Source organism: Hirundo rustica, chromosome 7, assembly GCF_015227805.2.
Source record: "Hirundo rustica isolate bHirRus1 chromosome 7, bHirRus1.pri.v3, whole genome shotgun sequence".
NCBI lineage: Eukaryota > Metazoa > Chordata > Aves > Passeriformes > Hirundinidae > Hirundo > Hirundo rustica.
The window spans coordinates 36549755-36563722 of record NC_053456.1 but is presented as its reverse complement, the minus strand read 5'-3'; the positions used below and the strand labels follow the sequence as shown (position 1 = coordinate 36563722).

Below are 13968 nucleotides of genomic sequence, written 5' to 3'. Positions count from 1 at the left end.
ATTGTGGCAGAAAGAAGCTGACATCTTAAAAGTGGAGAAAAAAGGAAGAGAAATGCACTGAGAGGCTGCCAGGGCAACCACAACCCATCCTAGGGCAAGGCTCCTGCTTCCCCTAGCCTAGCCTAAACCACTAAACCAAGCAATAAAAGAGAAATCACAGCTCAGGACTTCCTCCTCCACATCACCCACCTGTTAGTTCAAAGATTCATGAGATATTATATTTTTATTGCAAAAAGCTGCTCGGGGTCTGGTTTCTCTCTCTGCTGCAGCTCCAAAGGTTGCAATTTCAGCTTCAGCACCACAACAATAAGGACCAAATTGAAGAGGAAGATTTTCCAGCACAAAGCTGAGCTTCCTTAGACTGTCACAGGCCTCCAGCATCTGTGATTTGAGGCAGCACACGCTGAAAGCTTTGCGAAAAGCTGCCGGGAGAGATCTGTGTTTTCCAGGCCCCGTCCGGCCCGGGGACGCTGCCATCAGCTCTCGCCTCCTGACAAGTGACGGTGAGCAGCTCTGATTCAGAGAGACAACTCAAAGCACACGGTGCTTCACGTGGCCTTCTTCAGCTGGGCCACCCAGGCTTTTAACCATTCTCTGGCTTTGTTCCCCCAAAGACAGATTCACAGAATCGTTTTGGTTGGAAAATGCTTCCAAGATCGAGTCCAGCCTGTGACTGATCCCCACCTTGTCACCCAGCCCAGAGCATGGAGTGCCACATCCAAGCATTCCCTGGACACCCCCAGGGATGAAGGAGAGAGACACAGCAGGAGAAAGGGTTAAGGTCTTGTCCACCTGCATGGCAGGGCATTTTCTGTCAATCCCAGCCAGCTTTCCGAAAGCCTAGCAATAATACAGCAACAATCCCAGCAGGATTCACTGAGGAGAGCAATCAATTTGCTATTTTCAATGCAATGAGAGCTTTCAGGAGAAATCAATTGGTGGTGGAATTAGGAATATGACCTGTGTAGCCAGTAATTATAGAAGATGGGTCTCCCCTTCACAGTTCATTTCCATCTTGCCCTTTCCACTAAATAAAGGTGTTACCAATGAATGTTATTTGCTGCTTCATAATCTGCTGTCAGAGGCATTACTGCCATTTATTTGAGAGCATGCCAGAATGTGACCATGAGGAGGATAACATCAAACCCTGAGCCAGAAATCCTGCCCGGAGCAGCTAAGCAGGCAGCAGAGAAGATTTTTTCAGAGACGTTGATTTTTACGTAAACATTATTCAAAAACTTCTCCTGTCCTCACAGCGCACTCTCAGATTAGCAGCGAGATGTGAACATGGCAAGGGTAGGTTTTGACAGGAGCCATGCTATGGAAATCTGCATCAGCAGCAAGTGACAGGCTGGGGACAGAGAGAGGAAAGCAAGGAGCTGGAATTAGGATGATGGGATCCCCCCCACCTTCGCTTGCTTCCATGGGAAAGAGCCCTTCTAGGTGTAAAACAACTAAATGTTACAGGCCGGTAAGAAATAAAAAATTCATTAAATCATAAATCTTTTGGAAAGGGGATCTACTGGGGAGATTATATTCACTTCTCATGAACATATTAATTCAACGGTGGCATATCATATTGTTCTCTGCAGGGGAAAAAAGACATATTGTTTTAAAGTCTGATATTTAGAGCAGTCCTTGAGGAAGGAAAGCAAATATAATCTTGGCAAGGAAAACCGAGTGCGTGAGCACCGAGGAAGGGACATTAAACGCAGGGCCCAAGTCCCAGCTGCTGAAAGTCAGCATGGTTTGACTGCAGTTCTTGGAGCTAAGCCCATGCATGGGAGCTGAGAGTGAAGGTCACCTCCATTTAGCCACAACTCCTTGAAAATGTTAAGTAAGTGAACACAAAGGGTAATTTTTTACTGTGAACAGTCACTGTTTGCCCACCAGCACAGGTGAGAAGACAAAGACATTACAGCTGCTTTCATTTGATGTTTGGTGGTTGGGAACTGTCTGGTCATCTCCTGGATTGCTTCTGACTCAGCAGTGGGAATTGCTGAGCTCTCTTGGCTCTCAGTCCAGCCAGACACGCAGGATTTGGGGAGAACTCAGTAGGCAACTGCAAAACATGGGTTCTCCAAAGCCCTGCTCCAGCTGCTTCCCAGCCTAGGCTCCCTACATGCCTGGTCTCCATTCTCCAGGAGGCTCCAGTGGCACGTGCCAGATGCCCCTGCTGCAGATCCAGCCCCATCTCCTGCCTAAATTCCATCATATGGAGGCAAATAAAGTCCTGTCTCCCCCGACAGACCTTTCCTGGCAGACACCTTGCACACAGCAAGGTCTCCTCACAAAGGCAGCTTCCACAGTGTGGGATGGGACTGGCTGCAGGCCCCTGTCCACACAAATCTTGTAAGGAGGAGCATCCCTGCTCTCTTTTTTCTTCCCTACCTGTCTCCTGGAACATATCTTTCCTCGGGAGAAACCTGGGGATTGTAGAAAAATCCTCAGGGAATAGCTGCAGGAAGGTTTTCAGCAAACACACAGCTCAGTGTATGGTAACTGCTCGTGCTCATGGCCTTCCCCTGTGCTACCTCAGCATCCAAAGGAGTTTATTCCAGAGGAACAAGGGGAGAGGACAGTTTAAGCTCCCCACACAAGATAACAGGGACCTCTGAGCAGCTCTTGCGCCATAAAACAATCGATGCCTGTTTGACCCCGTCACACTCTCAGCCAGCTCAGGCACAGATAACCCAACCTGACCCATCAGAAAAGATGGGATTTGCTTATCACTCAGACTGCATAGACCACTCTGTCCAAGAGCGCTCACACATCCAAGCTCCTGCAGGACTTCCCACTCTCCTCCTTCCCTTTGCCCCGCTCTCTCACTGACAGCTTTCACAGCATCCATCCCAACAAGGTGTGAAATCTGAAGCATCACCAAACCGCACACGGGGCTGTTCCTAGCTAATTACATGAGATAAAATAAAAAGATAAACTAAAAAAGGGCTGATGAAACATTAACCACGAGCAGGCAGAACAACAAAGGCGGTGCACCTGAACCACAAAGACTCAATGCAGCATTAAGGCAGATGGACCTTAGTTGTGTATTTGCCATGTGGATTCAATACCTCTTGGAGGTGGAAAGCAGGAATAAAGCCCTATTTTTTTCCACACCTGGGCCAGGCTCCTAGTTGAAACAGGCAGTTCATACCAGCCAAACACTTGGACATTTAATTTCTGCTGCTGGGGTCCTTAGCAATGGCTTTAGGTTCAAGGCACACAGGCAGCAACTCATAGCCTAAAACCATAGGAAGCCAGAGAGGTTTTAAACTTCTCAGCTTATCCAATGCGAGCATGAGAAGGAAGCAATATGGGCTTCAGTTTCTGTCCAGGGCCCCTGGAAAGTTAATCCTAGCTGATTACACCATTTCTTTTCTTTCTTTTTTTTTTTTTTTCTCCCGTAGAAGAAATAAACAGTCTTTTGTACCAAACATAAGGCTGCCTTATTTTGAAGGAAGATTTATCACCCAGGCTAAATCCATGAGTTCATTCCCAAATCTTCAAAGCAGTGTTTTACACTTCATGACAGTATCAGCTGGTTCTGCCGCTGCGCCAGGCAGTCCCCAAAACACATCCCACTTTTCCTTACAAAAAAATATCAAAAGAATGCCGACCATCTCATCAGTTGCTTAAAGCCTGCACAGCAAATTCCACGCAGGCATCATGTCAGAGCCACGCAAACACATCCATAAGGACTGGCTCCCCTGCAGACCACGAGCACCAGCAGTGTGTTTGGGCTGGTCTAATAGAAGATGTCCCTGCTTACGAATCAAAATGACGTTTAAGGTCCCTTCCAATCCAAACCATCCTGGGGTTGCATGGTGTGATACTGCTCAGTGAAGGGAAGTGACTGATGGGTGACAAAATCTGCTGAAATAAGGATTGCCCAGTGCCTTCCCTGCACCAACAGGGGCTCTGTTGTACTGAGCCAAAACCTTGAACTCATTACAATGTCACTCTGTCTTTGGATCCCATATCCTGTGGGGGAATCTTCTGGGAATGTATTTTGGTTCAGACTTGGGTCAAGGAGAGTTGACTTGACCTGAAAATAAATCCAGGCGATCTCAAGCTGAAGAGCCATTGACTACTGTTTGCAATACAATAAAGTGAGCAGATCAAACTCGGCTGAAAGCCAGGGTTAACATAAATCCAGGGAAAAAGGGGAACAAGAGGATTCATTCACCACCACGACAAAGGGGACATTTTTTACATTGGCACAGTTCAGAGAAGCGACTGAAAAGCCCTTCCCAGGCAGCGTTTTTAGTGTCCTGTATGGTGTGTGCTGTTTAGCTGTGCTGGTATCTCCAACAGACTGGCAGCAAGATAAGAGTTACACCACTTGGATGTGTGTGGAAAAGGGGTTGTGGGATTTTTTTTTTTTTTTTTTTTTTTAATCATTTTGAATCATTTTTAACGTCACTAGCAGTAGTTCCTCTGCTTCCACACAGGGCAGCTTTTGTGAGAGGTATTTTATATGGATCCCCAAGGAAGGGTCTCAGTGGCCGGGCTCTGAGCTCTGTTGTGTGCACGTGTGTGTAATAACTCTCTGCAGCTTTTGGTTTACAGTCCAGGTTGTACTCACTGCAGCTCCAGGATGAAGTCTTCTCCTGGCTCACTGTACCACTGCCTTCACTGAAGTTAGCCTTTCTGCTCTTCCAGGAGCTGTCAAAATGTTTGTTGGATAAAGCAAGTTTTGATCCAGCTGATAATTCCCAGATCCCTACCCACACTGCAATACATCCTCAGAAAAAGTGAACATCCCCCCAGCTCTCCTCCTTCCCAGGCCTCAGCTCCAGAAGCAGCAGTTTGATCCACCAGCTCTTTGCCCACAACACAAACCCCACTCAGCAAATTTTCCAGCTCCTCAACAAGAGCAGTTGTCCAGCAAACACTGAGGAGGATCCTCTGCCCACCCAGCAGCCCAAGCACAGCAATTTGGCCCTTTTTCCAAAGTTCCAACTTTACCTGCAAAGCTGTCCCATGAGGATCTAATGAATGCATCCTCCAGAACAAGCTGTGGGTAATGACAACATCTAGTGGTGCTTGGACATCATCTTCTTCTGTCCCTGCCAAGCTCTCCTAGCGGGAGCTTTTGCCCATTTCCAACCTAGAGCAGCTGGTTCATCTCTGGATAAATATTAAATGGAGTTTAGTCCTTCTGCTGGCATTCATTATCCACTCCATTTTACAATAAGGAGCTGGTCAAATCCCTCCAGCCTTCCCAGACAAAACCAGCCAGGGTAGCTGCTTTCAGGAGTTGAAGGCAGTCTCTGTGGGAAGACATGAGCACCACATTCCTCATTTGAGTGCAACTATTTCTAAACACAGCTCAGGGAAAGCTGCATATTTATTTTTTTTTATTGCATTAAAACCCATTTTATTAACCAACTGGTACTTTAATGTGGATGATGCCTTTGTTTATAAAATAAATTATGCTGTTTCTTCCCCATCTCCCACTGTGATTGCATGATTCCTGGTCAGACTGTATAATGTTTGATCTAAGAATGTATAAACTCCACTAAACAAAGCTGCAATAGAAAGTTGAATAATAAGTCGAGACTCCAACCTCTCTCAGGGAAAAAAAAAAGGTGAGTTTGACAAAGTAACGTGCTGAGAGAGCCTGGGAATCTTTCTGATGGAATAAAGTATTTTAAGAGGGGCCTGAATATTCCAACTCATCATTTCCCATCTGTGCCTTTTAAAAGTGACAGGAACTTCACCCCTGACTCAAGCGAAATCTTCAGGAATTGGGATTTCTTTTACAACTGTGTGAAAATTAACACTTTCACTTGCAATTAGCAGCACCACAGCCCTGCTCACACTTTTGCTGCAGAAACAAGCTGCACATGAATATTCACAGCCAGGCAATGCCATCTTGAAGAAACCAATGCTGGGAAGGGCTTTACTTGTCTCTCTCCAGAGAGAAGAAGGGCACAGATCAGTCTCTCCACGGGGGCTTTGCAGGTAGTTGCCACTGCTCATCTTGGAGAGCTCTGGCACAGTCGTGGAATGGTTGGAAGGGACCTTAAAGCCCATGCAGCTCCCACCCTCTGCCACAGGCAGGGACACCTTCCACCATCCCAGGCCACTCCAAGCCCTGTCCAGCCTGGCTTTGGACACTTCCAGGGATCCAGGGACAGCCACAGCTTCTCTGGGCACCCTGTGCCAGGACGTCCCCACCCTCATAGGGAACAATTCCTTCCCAATATCCCATCTAATCCTGCCCTCTGGCAGTGGGAAGCCATTGCCCCTTGGCCCTTCTTACATGTCCTTGTAAAATCACTCCTCACCTAGCTGGTGAGAATTTGCTCTGCAAGTATTTTTTAATGGACACATCTTTCCTTCCCAAAAGAACACCCATCATCACAGTTGCTGAACTGCTTAACCCCTCTGTGCTTGCAGAACCATCTTAACACTACCTTTTGTAAGTCAGTTCCACTTAGAACAGCAAAAAAATGAATAAAACCAACCCTGGGAATTTTTGAGCCATCAGGAGAGGTCGCAGCAAGGAGAAGAACTGTCCAGTCTTTATCCATGACCTGCCCTTTCTCTGCTCAGGTGCCAAGTGCATTGCAGTCACGGCGAGTCCCTTCTCCACAGCTCACACCAGTAAAACCAGTTGGAAAAGGGGGAGAATTATTGATTTTAGTATCATAAGCTTGACAGAAAGGGAGTTAAGCAGCTCTTTTTAATGCAGCAGTCTTCAAAGTAAAGCTGCGGCTATTTCAAATCCATCTTTCCTGACCAGTGCAATAAAGCCTGAAGGAGCACAAGAAATGCAGGAAAGGGAAGGCACTAAGGAGAAGGAGGTGGGAAAAACTCCAGTACTGCCTCATGAATCGTCCCATTTCAAAGCACACTGCTTGTGGCCAAGCAGGGAAAGCCAAAATTACGAACTCAGTTACCAACCAGACCCGGAGCAGAAGCTCTGCCTAGAACTTTAAAAATCCAAGTCAAATGTCATCCTTTGGTGGTGTTCCATCCTGAAGTCATCCCCAGGATCTGATGGGTGGTGTTCCATGACATCCTGAAGAGCCAGATGCCACCCTGCTCCACCCTTTCCAGGAAGGATGGGCTCATCCTCTCCTCTTTCTGCAGGATCTTCCCTTTCCAGGGTCTGCTCCAGCACCTTTCAGCTGCACCAAGGCATAAAAGATAAAGAAAGTGCCTGTTTTCCATCATCAAAGAGAAAAAGGAGATTCCCTGAGGCTCCTTTCCTCTCTCTAAATAGCCAAAAAGTGGTTCTCCACCAGAATGAAAGGCCAGAAAGAAATCTGGAGCTGATCTGAAGCCCATCAGTGGAAATTGGTGGAGCCCATGCTGTCCTCAAGGAAGCCAGGAGAGTGGAAAGCAGAGAGCCACGCTCCTCGGAGCTTAAAATATTTACTTAGAACTGGATGCCAGGAAGGTGAACCAAAATAATGCTTGAAAAGACAGAGTGGCTATTTAAGGGATGGAAAGACAGATTGTAATTACAGGGTCATGGGATAAATTTAACATGGCACAGCTGAAACAAATTGAGAACCGATTAGGCACCAAAATGAAACAAACACCTCTAAGTCCTTTATTAACTCTTACTTGGAGCAGCAGAGGAAATTCAGTTTTAAAAGCAAATGCCTTCTCACTTTGCAGAGAATTTTATAGGGATGAAATCAGGTACTAAAGTTCTTGCCAGCAGTTGTTTTGCTTGGCTGCCTTAAAAGCAAACAAATAAACAAACCAAAAAACACCAAACAACTCCTTGATTGAAACTTCAGGCTAGTCCTGGAAAATTCCCAGCCCACCAATAGAGCTGGTGGGGAGCATTCCAACAGGCAGACTTTGGGCAGAAGAAAGGATTTCTGCCGAAAAAAAGAGTTGGGTTTCACGGAAATATTGTCATGGAAATGTTTTCAGTTTTCCGGCAAGTCAAAAATTAAAGGAACAACGTCTTAATTTTCGAGGTTAAGTCATCGTTTGGTCTAGATCAGCTGCTGTTCCCCACCCTTTGCGGGTGAAACTTTCTGCTGGAGCTCCCTTAACGTGATTCATCCAACCTTCTCCCAGGAGAGACATTGCTTCCTTGGCATCCCTCCTGTATCCTGAGAAACACAGTCCAGCCAGAGGAGAACGGAGGCAGCTGCTCCAGGCTCTTGCACAGAAACAGGAGGACTTAATCATGCTCTTGACATGCAAAAGAAAAAGATACATTTGGTTTTGAAGCCAGGCTGCAGTGATGAGTCAAGCACAGCGCTGTAATCAGCACACACCCACCGCTGGCTCCAGAAGTGAGGGAGGGTAATTTATGGGTTATTGCAGGGAACCAGGAGACAGCAGCATTGCCACCAGGCCAGCTGCCACTTCTGCCACTCCCTCTAAATCCTCTGGATCCCCCAACCAGCTATGAATGGCCAGATGGATAAAGGAGAGGGCAAAAGGCCCTTCCAACTGCTCTGCAAGACCTTCACCGAGCAGTCCATTGTTGAGCAAGAGGCCCACACATGATGATTGGTCTTGCAAAACAGACACTACACACACTTTGGGGGCTTTCCCAGGCTATCAAGACATTTTGGCTCATCCTTCAGGATGTAGCATGAAGTACTAATTAGCACAGACAGGTGTTTGGGTAGCAGGCATGGCCAGCCATGTTAGGGCAAACATCTGGTGCCCATGGCCAGTTGCTCCAGAATAGTTCCTTGTGCCCTGGACATGCTGGGAGGTCAGAGCAAACCAAAGATGGATTTAGGGCGGTTCCTGGGACTCAGCACTGGTCTCACAGTGTGCTTGCATGGAGCAAAAAGTGCTGCTCACTGTGTTTGGGCTGTAACTATCAATAACTCCTGGGATTGCCCATGAGTTCAGGGCAGGTCATCATGCCACAAACAATTCCTGTGCTCCAGAGATCAACATTCAGCAGTGACTGGTATTTACTTCATACCTGAGTCATACGACCACTGTTAGTTCTGCATGAGCTAATTTAAGCAGACAGGGATATGCAGATGGTATCTCAGGACTTGTTTTGTCAAAGGACCACCACGCCCTGCCTTACCTTCAAGGATTTGCTGCATTCAGCCTGGAGGAGCAGTGAGGTAGAAATCCCAGCGTGGATCCAGAAATAAAGATTCCTCTCTGTTTAGTCACTGAACTGCAGTCTCTTGGCCTTCCCACTTTAAAAAACTTATCTTTGTAAGATTTCAACCGGCATTTACATCCCCATAACAAATCCATGCAGAACTTGAGCGAGCCAGATTAAATGGCTACGAGTGTTTTTGAGGTCACTGAAGTCAACAGAGCAAATTTCCTGTTGGGTTTCTCTCAAATAATGTAAAACAAAGCCATTTATTTACTCTCAAAAAGTATCTGGGATGACATAAGCCTGTTCTCACCAGCAAGAGGCCAGTGAGGTTTCTAATCCCTTGCATACATTTGGTCATGGAGGTCTTCTCTGAGTTACCAGTGGAACTTCACACTTTGGGACAGCTGCTTTTGGAATCCTGTAGGACCTGATGCTACCAGTTCAACATCAAGCAGCCTATCAAGTACTTAAACAGAAACAACACTACTGAGAGTGAAGAGGATTCAAGAAGCAAAATTACTATGTTTAAAACCTTTTCAGGAGTTTCAAAACCACCACATAGGTTCAGGAAACACTGAGACTCATTCCTACCTTCTTTTCCTCCTTCCTGCAGGTCATAAGATGGTTTTCATGTGAGCCTGGTGCATGTCAATGCCTTCTGTATGGACCCTCATTCCTGGATATTCACAAATATTTTATTGCACAGCTGAAAAATGTGAGAAGGAAAAAATTATGAAGCATCCTGAGCGACCGCGTGCTCCCATGAAGAACTTGGATGCTTATATAGGAATAATGTACAACTACATTACAAAGCCCCTTGTTCTTCAAAGTGATGCTGATGCTGCAGAAAATGATAAATCAGTACTGAAGAGCGCCTTCAGAACCGCTTGTTCCTTAGGGTTTATGAGGGGGCTGTGATGTCCAAGTTAAACGTAGGGGTTGTGTGCCTCCAAACCTATGTTCTTCCCTTCTGTGGGCTTTAGGCTGCCAAATCAAATGCAGAAATAGCTTCAAAAAGGGTTCAGAAGATGTAGGCACACCCCAAGAAGCTGAGACATTGTGCCTGCTCTTACAGACACAAAGCCATCTGAAGTACTGAGGGGCAGCAGAGCTTTGACACACAGAGAGTCACAAGCTGCTGGTGACACGGAGCTATTGGCAGCTGCCCAGCTCATTATGCCCAGCCATCCTTTGAAGGCTATCGTTCTGTGGAACAGAAATCAATACCCCACACGCTGCTACGGGCTGAGCCCAGGGGCTGGGACACTGGATCACTGGGAAAGCAAGGAAGGGGAACCCTGGGAGCAGGGCAACACACAGGGAGCAAGCACAGCCTTGCCTGATCCTGAAATATGGAGAAAAAAAGGGGAGCCAGGAGCACAAAACCTTCAGGTTCCTGCTGCAGGGAGCCTGGTCTGTGGTCCCTCCACACAAAGGCAGGTGCTGCTGATGGGTCCTTGCCATCACCCTGTGTGGCCAGGCTGATGTCATCACACTCGTGTCAGACCCTTACAAACACTGCCTCCGCTCCAAACTGACAGCCCCTTAATACAAAAGCACTCCCTTATCATCACAATATCGTCCCAAATTGCACAGGAAACACACCTTCCAGGGAAGCATTTTAATATTGATCACCCCCGGGGATCTGTGTCAGCAATGGACGAAGAAAGGCTTTAACCACATCCGACAGGATCGCTGTTGTCGGAGGCTTTGGATCTCTTTGTTGCCCTATCAAGATGCTATCCGACCCGCTGGGCTCGTACCCCTCAACGCCAGAGGCTGGCTCCAGCTGCTTTTCATCGCTGTCTAAGAAATTATCACAGGGGACTTCATGCAATTAGGCCTCAAAAATGGGGATGTCAGTCCTCCAGGGGAACTAAGCCTGCTTCATGAAAGCCACTTCAGCCTTTGCTTTCTCTGCAAAGGTGTTTTTTTTTTTACCCTGAGGATTTCTATCAAAGCAAGACACTAGTCAAGACACAGCAAGCCACTGTAGTTTTTACCTCTTTGTAGCTTATCAAGGTGAATGTCAGCAGAAAAAAATAAAAAAATCTCAGAGGTGACCAGGCACAGAGATGACCATCTAAAGTTACATACTTTGGCACAAGAAAAATAAAAAACCCACCCCTCTGTTTTTAGTGAAAGCAAACCTGGTCTGTCTCAGCGCCAGGACTCCGTTTAGAAATCGGCGACGGGAGCGTAATGAGCTGCACAAAGCCAGCCCTGTCACACCTTGCTGTTCCTCCCTGCACACTGAAAGCTCTCTCAGCATCCACAGCCTGGCTGAAGGCACCTTCCAGCCCCCATTCCCACTGTCCTGGTGGCTGGCCTGGGGAAGGATGTGTTTCAAGGCCGTGTTTCTCAGAGTGGCTTCAGCACCTTGCAGGATTCGAGGTGCGGGCTGCAAGCTGCTGATCCTGCACACGAGGAATATCAGGGGGAGGATGGATAGGGATAATATTTGTTCTGAACATATGTGCTACAAGAGCGTGCTTCAAACCCAGCTGTGCAAACAGAGAAAGTAAGGAGAGGTATCTCTGGTGAAGCCCAGCTCTGTGTGGATGGTGGATGAGGGAAATTCAAGGCTCTGGACAGCACACTCCTTTTTCCTCCTCCAGCCATTCCTGACCCTCCCTGATCTCTGCAGCCTCTCAGCTTGAAAGCAAACGTGGGGCACCCCCAGAATTAAAAGCTTGTCATGTTATGACTGCTTTAAACAATCTCTGCTGAACCCAGGCTGCTACATCTGTTCGACCCCCCTGCACCCGAGCTCCAAATCAAGATGATGCTCCTACCTCAGCAGCCCATGTTGAAATCCCAAGGCTGACAGGATTAAGGAGAGGAGACAGGAGTTGTCCCTTCACCACTTCCCTTAGCATCTTCTTCTGAACAGCTTAAGGCTTCTTACGTGGCCAAAATGTCTTCTGCATTTTCTCTGAATTTTTCTCATGAAATGCAACAACAAATTGAGACAAGGTGAAGAACTAAAGCTTTCAAAAGTTGCACCTGACATTCCCACTGGAAAGATCCAAGCTATTTCCAAAAGGGAAACAGTTCCATTTTGAGGGAAAAAAAAAAAAAAACACAACAAAAAAACAACACCCCAACACCTCTACATCTTGCATTTTGGCTGGACTGGACTCCTACAACATTTATTTTCACAGGCAATTTATGCCTGTGCAGCACCTGCTCACCCAGACCATCCACCACTCTCCAGCTATCCAGGCATCCCAGAAAATGTGGGATGAATGTGATTCAGTCCTTCCTTTTTTCCCTCCTGGATATGACACTTAATTCCAAACTGAAAACAAAGAAGAGCTGAATATCTTTCAGCATGAATGACCGCAGAATTTCGCTGCAGATGTTTTATCCAAAATATTTTCTAAACATCTTCACTCAGCAAACAAGGACTGACCTTGGAACTTCTTGTTGTGCTTTACATTTTTATTATGTCTCTGAAATGAAGAAATCATAAAATAAGCTAGTCTTGATCCCTTTTTTTCACCAGGGAAAGCAACAGGATGAACTAAAATACAAATTTACAGATAAAATTTATATTTAGCTTTATGGAGGGATAAAGTTCTTCATTGCTGGACATTTTGACACAGACATTTCCTTACTGTGGCTGATGAAATCTGCAGAATTTCCTTTCATTTCCAGTCTGGGTATAAAATGTCAGTGATCCAGAGGATAGAAATATTTGTAAAATGTCCATTTTTTTCTGGCCCTCACCAACACACAGGAATTGTCAGAAAACAAGATAGAAGATGAGGAATTGATTCTTGGTTGAACTACAATTAAGCTGTAGCTTTCCCTTCACTTCCAGAGCTTTATTAGGCAGATTTTATTTGATGAAATCAATTATACAGCACGCTGGAGATAAGTTAGGGAATTAGCTTTGCTTATGCTAATGCCTGTCACTCCGGGGTGGTTTTGCCTGGGAAGAAGGTGTGGAATTTAATGTGATTTATTTAGGAACAGGACTCTTATTCCAGGGGAAGATGGCTGCAGCAAGGAAGGGTGAGGGCAGAGCTCCTCGGGACCATCACCTGATGGCATCTGCTCATTTCCTAACATATTTTTCCTACAGCACACAGAAATCTTGTGGACATTTTGAACACAGGGTGAGGCAGGGATATGTCAATGCCTTCTGTTTTTCTTGGGGGGATTTCATCCCTTTCTGGACTAACTCTTGGCTTCCTTATTTCCAGTTCTAGTTAATAAAATACCAACACTGGAATACTGCAGAAGGGCTTGACAGAGCCCATGCCAGTGGGGAGAAATTGCTTTCCTCTCTTCTAAAAAAGGGGCACCCACCTTAATTCAGCACCAGGTGCTAAGGGCACAGATTTTCACTGCTGCTATTAACCTATCTCATCTTGAGATCCTTTGGAATTAAGCACCTCTGGAGAGGAGGGAAAGCCTTTCAGCCCCCATTTGACACTGGACAAAATTAAAGGCAAGTCCTAAGGCTTCACCCAATTCCAAAAGGGGACAATTATCTGCTAATGATGGTGCCTGCAAGTCTCGTGGTCACACTGAGCTGGGTACAAAGCTTAGGAAGCACAACTGGTGGTAAGTGCCTCCTCTCCTTCCAACTGCATCGCTCAGGCTGGGAATAAACTGGAGACACTGGTGGTGAGAGGGCCTTTCCTCAGCGGACTGGATTTGACAGAGAAATCTCTCAAAAACTGATCAAGTGTCCTCTTGCAAACCAAGATTTTGGAGGCTTCCAGCACTGCTTGATAAAGCAACACATTTCCAGAAAAGGCAAAACCAAAGGAGCAAAGTCAAACCCAAGGCTTTGTTTGCTTTAGAGCACAGGAACCAGCCCCCAGAAATGAAACCTTATCTGATGGCTCTAACAGGCTGAACCCCTGTCTTTGCCTTGCTCCCAGATTTCCCTCCAC

At 46.4% G+C, this 13968-nt stretch overlaps 2 long non-coding RNA genes across 2 annotated transcripts; both read right to left on the bottom strand.

The window, feature by feature from the left end:
* Positions 1-2199: 2199 nt before the first annotated feature.
* LOC120755309 (uncharacterized) lies at positions 2200-7401 on the bottom strand. Its single transcript, XR_005701723.1, has 3 exons — positions 6474-7401; positions 4969-5130; positions 2200-4665 (listed from the first exon to the last, which is right to left on the bottom strand). It is a non-coding gene; the product is annotated as an uncharacterized LOC120755309 (long non-coding RNA).
* Positions 7402-7610: 209 nt separating this feature from the next.
* Positions 7611-12061, bottom strand: LOC120755310 (uncharacterized). Its single transcript, XR_005701724.2, has 3 exons — positions 11854-12061; positions 9650-9764; positions 7611-8166 (listed from the first exon to the last, which is right to left on the bottom strand). It is a non-coding gene; the product is annotated as an uncharacterized LOC120755310 (long non-coding RNA).
* Between the last annotated feature and the right edge of the window lie 1907 nt (positions 12062-13968).